Here is an 8,628-nt window from a genome sequence, read left to right as displayed (position 1 = left end):
CCTGTTTACTCCTGACACACACACACACACACACACACACAAGTCCTGCAAAGATGTGGCTGCAGAGGGAGGTGGATCTTCATTTTGGCCAGTGGGAGCTGCTCCAAAATATTTCAGAAGTGCCCCTGAATTTACAATTAAGATACGTAAGTATGTAATATGTAAGTTACATCACACTTAACATGCATCAGATACCCGATTAAAAAAGAAAAAAACATAGTAATGCACAAATTATTATCATTTGTTAACATCCTATTAACTAAGCATAACATTACAAATTATTAAAAAAAAAAAAAAAAAAAAACTATATCACTTAAAGCTTACAAAATGTCATGTCAGTGTATATTGACATGAATATTATATAAGTTATTTAAGTTAGCATAGGCCAATGTATAGCATTAAAAATTCAGTCAGGACGTACTGTTGTTTACCAACTCCCCAGACTAATAGACCCATGTGAACTTGCACTTGTTGTGCAAACACAAACTAGCCTATTGGTGAAATTAACTGCATGACTTCATGCCGCAAATTTTTATAGTTGCTTAAGTAAAGTTAAAAACCAAATACAGTCATCTTCTGTGGCTAAGTAGCAACATATTAGCAAGAGGATAAATAGTGTATAGGCTACTGTTGTATTACATGCACAATTAATATCACTCATAGAGACCTGCATACCTTTATCTTTTGAGCTTTTCTCCTCTTCTCCTTTTCCTTCTCTTTCTGGGCACCTGATTGTTTCTTTGGTCTTTTGTTCGTGGTACACCCTTGACTCGACGTAACATCATCACCTTTTCCGTCCGTCAAACACCCAGAGGATCAGGCCCCTCCTTGCTTTTCCCCTGAGAGTGAGACTCAACCTGCTCACAACCTCTGCAGTTGCGATTTGATCCCCCGCCTGTCTCCCCCCTGGCTTTTCTTCTAACACACACACAACATGTATGACTCTCAGCAGCAAGTAACTTGACATGGAAAGAAGCGGGATTAGTCTAGAAAACTGGCAATTTTTTTTTTTTTTTTTAATGAGGGCGCTCATGTGGCCCCAAATAGATTGCACCCTGGGCGGTCGCCCACCTTGCCCATAGCAAAAACCAACCCTGGTCTGGGCTCTGCCGCTGTCCTCCTCCCTGTCCTCTCATTCACCATTAGACATGTGGGGGTTGGGTACCTTTTGGGGTCGGTGGCGGCTCATTGGCTGCAGTCCCTGTATGGCCTGGTCATGGGGGGCGGCCTCTCCTGGCCTGTCTTGCCCTGGGGGACCTCCTGGGGAGCAGGGGTACCTAATGCCACTAGAGGCTCAACATCCAGAGGGAAGTTTGCTTCCCTCTGCACTTACATCCCCAGACCCCTCTTCTTTCCCGCTCTCTCTGTCTCACACACACACACACACACACACACACACACACACATAGGAATTTGGGAGGTGTGCACACCATGCGGGGTGGAGCGTAGGCGGCCATTCAGTGGTCTCCTCAGATGCACCTCGTGGTGACTCACCTCTCAATTTTAATTGCACTTAGACACCAAAACACAAGAAACACAACACACAAACAACACCTAGGGGGCGTGTCATCCGCTGCATGTCAGGCGGGACCACTTAGGTGGCCTGGCTCCTGGCACATTGACTGTGACTGTGATAGTGAGTGCTTGTGGGTACGGCACAGGGGAGGGTGTGAGTGTGGGGCTATATGGGGTGGAGATTGGAGTAGGTGGAGGGTGGGGGGAGGGGGTCGATGGCACCTTGGTTCCCAGGGTGTGTGGCTGGAACATCGGGGTGTGTGCTGGCCTATGCTGGGTGGTTGTCTGGGGGGGGCGGCTGGTTCTCCTAAGCATGGTGTAGGCCCTCTGCCTTTGGGGGGTGGGGGGGCCGCCTCTGGGCTCCTGGGGCCCTGAGCCCTTCGTTCAAGCTGCCCTGGGTGGCCGGTCCCTGGCGAGGCCGGCGGCTGCCGTTTTTTTTTTCTTTGAGTTAGTATCTGCTCACTGTTATGCTACATTCATGATATATCTTTTTGATTTGGTTATTATTTAAAAACTCGTAATGACTAGCAGCTCTGTTCTCTTGTAAATGTTGTTAGAAATTTTCTGGTGTGTTCATGTACAGGTGTAACAGTTTGTAGTCTGGTGATGGTGTGGATTGAAGGGTCGTTGCCTTCTGTCTGTGATCTTTTTGTCTCATTTCTTCTTTCCCTTTTGCTTCTTTTTGCTATTTTCCATCTTTTTCTGTCCCCTCCGGTCAGGTCCAGCAAGATTACGTAGATTCCATGATTCAAAGTAAATAAATAAATAAATTAATCAAATTATCAAGAGGAGCCTTACCCATAGGCCTCCCCTTGGCAGAGCAAATTTGTTCAGCACGATACAGCAACCAGATTATCATTTTGCTTGCTATAATGCTGGACAGGACAAGTTAAAAAAAAAATAATAATAATTAAAAAAGTGTGTATATTAAGTTATAATGTCATATGATGTTTTTATCTCTCTGACCTGCCAGGGACTACAGATATAAAGTTGCCTTTGGGCTAATTCTGGCATATTTACATTTATATGTTCATGAATGTGCATTGTCCCTTTCAAATAAATAAACAAAAAAAATTTACAAAATTTGACTGAAAACTTCACAAAGGCAAATTAAGACCAAATACAGTTTGAGTGCATGTAGTGCTCAGGGAGATTATGTATCTCATGCTTCCTTACACTGATCTATACTTTTACTTGATAGCATGAACATCTAATCAGCCAATCAGATGTCAGCAGCTCAATGAATTTCATTGTGTGGACATGTTCAAGAAAGCTTCATGACGTTTAAACTTAAAATCAGAATCAGGAATAAAGGAGATTTAGGTGACTCTGAATGTAGCATTGTTGTTGGTCTGAGTATTTCAGGAACTGCTGATTTACTGGAATTTTCAGTGTTCCAGGCTTTACAAAGAGTGATCTGAAAAAGAGAAAACATTACAAAAAAATATAAAAGAAAAATATATTTTCTTGGCCTACTTTGGGCCTCTCAGTACCAGCGTGATCTGGTTTAACCACCACAGCCTACTTGAGTATTGTTGCTGACCATGTCCATCCCTTTATGACCACAGTGTAGCATCTTCTGATGCTACTTCCAGCAGGATAATGCACCATGTCACAAAGCTCAGATCATCTCTGACTGCTTTCTTGAACATGGCAATGAGTTCACTAGACTCCACAGTCACCAGATCTCAGTCCAAAAGAGCAACTTTGGGAGGTGGTGTGGATGTGGTGGAGATCCTAATCATGGATGCAGCCAACAAACCTGCAGCAGCTGTATAATGCTGTTGCGTCAACATGGAGCAAAAGGCAAATTCAAAAGTAAAAGAGAGCCCAACCCAGTACTAGCAAGGTGCACCTAATAAACTGGCCAGTGTGTGTGTTTGATTTATATTAAAGACACAAACTGGAGGCTTTTTCCTTCAGAAGAGCCTCCAAATATGGAATGAATGTCATCACCGTCTCCTGCACCACAGCAGGATCTGCCCTCCCACCACCTCCCCAGATACACCAGAAGCGTATTAACCATCAACAGAGACCCCCTCCCCAGTCTTCCCATCAGTGTGGATGTCGTTTGTCCCCCGGCTGCTCACTGCTCTGCCCTGGTTGGCGGCGCTCTCACACTCCACCTCGCTGAGTTGTCACCTGACATCTATTACATTTAAGGATCATCCTGGTGTGTTCTTGCTGTCTCTCGCTCTGTGCCGCTCTCTCTCTCACACACACTTTCACACCTCTCATAAGGCCAGGAGAGCTAATGACTAAGATGGCTGGGCTTTAAAAAGAGAAAAGGGAAGGTGACAAGGGATGATTCATCTGAGCTGCTCTTCGCTAGTGATGACTGACGGCTGATTTATGATTCAGCGCTGAGCTGTGAGAGCTTAGAATAATTTCCCTCCATTTCTTATTTTAATTCCTTACCGCAGGTGACGGCGGGAGGGATGGGAGCCAATTATCTTAAGTGTCTTTCTGCTCTCTGTCAGCTTCTGACAGTCGCCGCTGAAAGTCTCCAGTCGGCCCACGAACAGCTGACTGCTGCCGCCTCCTCCAGTACAATCAGCACTCAGGTTTTTCAGCTCTGTGCTCACTTTAAAAACCTGAATGTGGATCTTCCTGCTGCAGTTTGACCTGAAGACAAACACGTTTCTGTGCTTAGAGTCACACGGTCTGAACTGATCTTCACATCCAAAGCATTAACAAAAGAAAGGAAAAAGGAAAACTAGCATGACGTTCTGAAATTAAGATGTTTAGAAGTTCTGCTGCACAGCAAACTTTGATTGACAGGTGAGAAGCATGTTTGTTGGCTCCCAATTTAAAGTATTTATTGCAAACATGACTGCATGCTGCTGTTTCTGCACTTCACACACACCAAAGCTCCACAGCTTTTTGGTGGTAAATATTGGGGGTCCTCAAGAAAATATGTTGGGAACCAAAGATTTTGAGAAGCCTTTGCTCCAGAGAAAGCAATCATTACAGTTCAACTTGATTTTCTTCTTCTCTCTGACCTGTACAGCTTTAGAAGATGAGGTAGATGAGGATGAGAGAGGATGAAGCACTGAATCATAGTTCATACTTAAGGACAGAATCAGTGTGTCCTAAAATTTGGACACATTTAATCTAAAGTAGCCTTACAGTCCACCTCACTATTTCAAATGCAAAATATGGCTGTCTGCACTGGTGGAATGTAACAAAATACAAAAACTTTGTTACGGCACCAGTAGGTTTTAAATCATCACGGTTCCTCAGAACGATGCAGAGAATTCCAACATGGCACTACACAAAACCTGCTACTTCTGTTTTGCTAGAAGGACTATGTTTCTCAGCGGAAGCCATGGCAGGACAATTAAAGTAGCAGAAACAACACTAACCGGTGGCAAAACATCCAAAATGGATTCCGGAGTTAGTCTTCTTTGTTACTTTGTTAATGGCATTTAACTCTGCACCTTTAAATAAATAAAATCATTACGATTTACAGAATCACAAGTATTTAACTTTGCCAATGTTACCAGTAGCACCACCTGTATTTATATGCATGTACATACAGTCAGCACACTTAATAATATTATAGATCACAGTATTAGCAATACATTAAGCACATAATAATAATAATAATAATAATAATAATAATAATAATACTAATAATAATAATAATAATAATAATTTATCTTTTTTATTAATCCCAATTGGGAAATGAGGTAATTTGTATTATTTTAATTAACTCATTTGTATTATTTGTAATATAAATGACAATTTATAGGAAAAACTTCAGACTCAAAGTACTTTTACTCTTAATTCTTTCATTCTGATTAATTTGGGTTAAAATGACCTGGTACTTCATTTTAAAGGGAGGGATGTCAGTAACCACCAGAGTTCAGTGTAAATAGACTGAAATTTCCTGCTATGATTTCATGACTCTAAATGGATTTATACAATTACACAACAAAGTGAAATGGCTGCATTTAAATAGAAATAAATAAATGGAAATATTTATTTAAGTAACTATGGATAAATTTTAAAAACCGGAAAATACATTTTTTTTTTTTACTTTCCAATATAAAGGGTTATTTAAATGATACAAAATTAAAAATACATTATAAATTCGAGAGCAAAATCTTTATATTTCATATATATATATATATATTTAACATAATTACATTTTGAATCCAAAATTAAATCCAATGTTTATTCTATGTAATCTAGTTTTATGAGGAAAATAAATACAATCAAACTGAAATGGTTGAACAGTCAGCAGTTTCCAACTCCACATGGAAAGTAAAAAAAATTAAAAAAAAATCTGCGTCAGCTTCAAAAGCTGTAGTTATTGATGTATTTATTTATTTACTAGTCATGTTGGTAACTATTTCATAAAACTGTTTATTTATTCTTTTTGATCTGTTTTGTTCTCTCTCTCCACCAACCCCCTTGTAGCTGAATAAAGCTGCCTGTGGTGATACTTCACAGCACAAGGAGCAGAAATACTACATCTGATGATACATTTATCATGTGCCATTCCAAGAAATATCTATGATTCCAGCTTCAAGGGTACATAAAGGTTATTTGTAAGGAAACACTGCAATTTAGTGATATTAACACCATTTTAAGGTGCACTGATAAATTTCTTCAACACTGTAAGGGTTGTAAAAAACATATCTCTCTGTGAAACAGTGTAGAAGGAAAATGTATCAGATGTGAGACAGAGTGGGCACCTCCATCCTTAACCAGAGGCCAGCCTGTCACTTGCACCACCATCCAATACTCTCCAATCAAATTACCTCCTGCTGCAATCCAATGTGACAGTAAGACAAATCACACTTCAAATGTAAAATAATTGAAACAGACGCTTATTTGAGTGTGTGGCAGAGGCCTTATAGAGCACCGTATTCTGCATCAGCTTAATGCACTGCGTCCATCCATGTCAGAGATGGATTATGGTGTCAGAGTTATAGATAAGCTTCTGTTTAGTTAGCCCCATCGGGAGGAATGAACATTGTAGTCATATTAAAGATAACAAGTGTTTTTTTCCACGTCACCATAGCACAGCACACAGGGGGGAATAAGACGCTCATATTCTGTCAAGTGAATTGTAATTGCTATTCGCCAGAGGAAACATAATTGAAAAATTGGAGGAGAGCAAAAAGTCAGCATTGTCTGCATTGTAAAGAAAGACTGGACCGAATCCTCCGCAGCCGTGGGCGGCCGGAAAAGACAACACTCAAAAGGCTTGTCTCTTATTTCCATTGAAATCCACTTAAAAAAAAAAGAAGAAAGAGAAAATAGAAAAAAAGGGTCTTTGGGTAGCAGGGGATTAAACCGTGCACAGAGAAATGCACCCATTCACACGGACACCCGCCATTTTCGGTGCCAAGTCGAGCTGCGTACCAGAGAAGAAGAAGTGGTGCTTAAAAAGAAAAAGGTTTGTGGGGGGAAAAAAAAGGTGAATTTGGATTGATGTGAATCACACTCGCCACTCTGGCCTGGAGCTCTTCCAGCCGGGTGTGAATCGCCTACCTGTGTCAGAGGGATGTGTGAGAGCAACATCCAACAACAACAACAACAACAACCCCCCCGCCCCCCACCCTCCCTCCTCCACCAACACCAACACCGCCGCCTGCCGCCCACGCCTGCTTGGCCGGCAGGCATGTTACAGCAAGGATTAGATCGGATAATCAAAGGCATTCCACCTTCAGACTGGCACAACCTCAGGGTCCCTGTCTTCCTCGCTGCTTGCTGATGCTCTACAAACCTTCGCAGGGAGCCAAACCGTGAGTCAAGCAGGACGCTGGTAAATAAGGGTAAGGGCTGGTTTTCAGCTACTGAGCTAAACCCACACACAGCTCAGGGAGCTCTCAGCAGAGGCCAGAGGTCAGGCAAACTCAACGGCACTTACTTGGTAGCCCACTAATCCCACTGAGGGCGAGGAGTTTTGGGGAGTGGGCGGCTTAACATGCAGGCAGTGAGGTTAAAGTGTGTTTCCGCCCATCTGCAGCTTCTCCATCATGATGGGCATTGAAATGTTACCACAGTGTTAAAAGCTGAGAATAAGAGAAACAGGCCGGTGTCAGTAACCAGAGCATCCACATCACACAAGAGTAAAGTATGTTCTAAAACACTCACAGTGTTGCATCTGGTACCACTTCAGGGGTCAGAAGTAAAACTTATTCTTCCTCCTCCAGATGTTCAGAAATTACCCCCAACTGATTATCAGTTTCATCCTCCCGTATGGAAATCTGATTTATGGTCTGCTTAGATTTTACAACAAATGAACATTGTATGTCCATGCAACCAGAAGACCAAAAACAAGACCAACCCTTATATTAAACCACTGAACAACATAACAAATTGGATTCAATTAAAAAAAAATAAACATAAAGAACAGGCATCAGAGACTTTTTATCACTCTTTAGCATTCAATAACCTTTTAAGTTCCTATTAAATTTAATCAATTTTTTATCATTGTCACAGTTTTAGATGTAAAACCATATTTTTATCTTTTTAAATCAACATTTGAAACTATTTTGTTAAAATAGTTCCAAATGTTGATTTAAAAAGTCTATTGTAATAAAGAAATAGAATGGTAAAAATACACTTGAGAGACATAAATAAGCTAATAAGGAAAGTGATTTTGTAAAACAGAGCAAATATGTGTTAATGCACTATACAAAAACACAGTATAATTTACAAAATGGTGGAAAAACTTATATCAGGAAAGCTCAGAAAAGCTGAGCTACAACATCAACTGCTCACTTCAACACGGCATGAACTTTTTCTCTAAATTAAGTTTTCCTAAACCCGTCTTTTTCTTTCCAGAGAAATGGGATGCTGTGTAAATAAAATAGGCTGTGTAGTGTTGTAAGCAGAAACAAAACAATTGTCCAGTCAGGACAATTACTTCCTAGAGCAGATGTCACTAACAAGTGGGCCGCGGTCCGGATTCGAACTCATATGAACCCGGATCTAAAAAATAAAATCTGATAGGGTGCTTTCATTTTAACTGGCTCAGCTTTTGTAGGCTAAAAGTGGTCAGGACACATGCAGACCAAATGCGTTTGAGTTTAGCCATCTCACATGATACACTTAGCCTGTTAAGTCTGTAAAGCTGCCGGCGGTAAACTTGCA

General features: G+C 41.0%; 1 long non-coding RNA gene across 1 annotated transcript in view; it reads right to left on the bottom strand.

Moving 5' to 3' along the window:
- Positions 1 to 726: 726 nt before the first annotated feature.
- Positions 727 to 8,628, bottom strand: part of LOC121642872 — a 296,332-nt gene continuing 288,430 nt past the window's right edge. The window contains exon 3 of the long non-coding RNA XR_006011001.1: positions 727 to 895. This is a non-coding gene — a long non-coding RNA (uncharacterized LOC121642872). The remainder of the gene's footprint in view (positions 896 to 8,628) is intronic.

The sequence above is a fragment of the Melanotaenia boesemani genome, chromosome 7 (assembly GCF_017639745.1).
Source record: "Melanotaenia boesemani isolate fMelBoe1 chromosome 7, fMelBoe1.pri, whole genome shotgun sequence".
Classification (NCBI taxonomy): domain Eukaryota; kingdom Metazoa; phylum Chordata; class Actinopteri; order Atheriniformes; family Melanotaeniidae; genus Melanotaenia; species Melanotaenia boesemani.
Note: the sequence above shows the minus strand (reverse complement) of the source record. Positions and strands in the feature narration are given on the sequence as shown.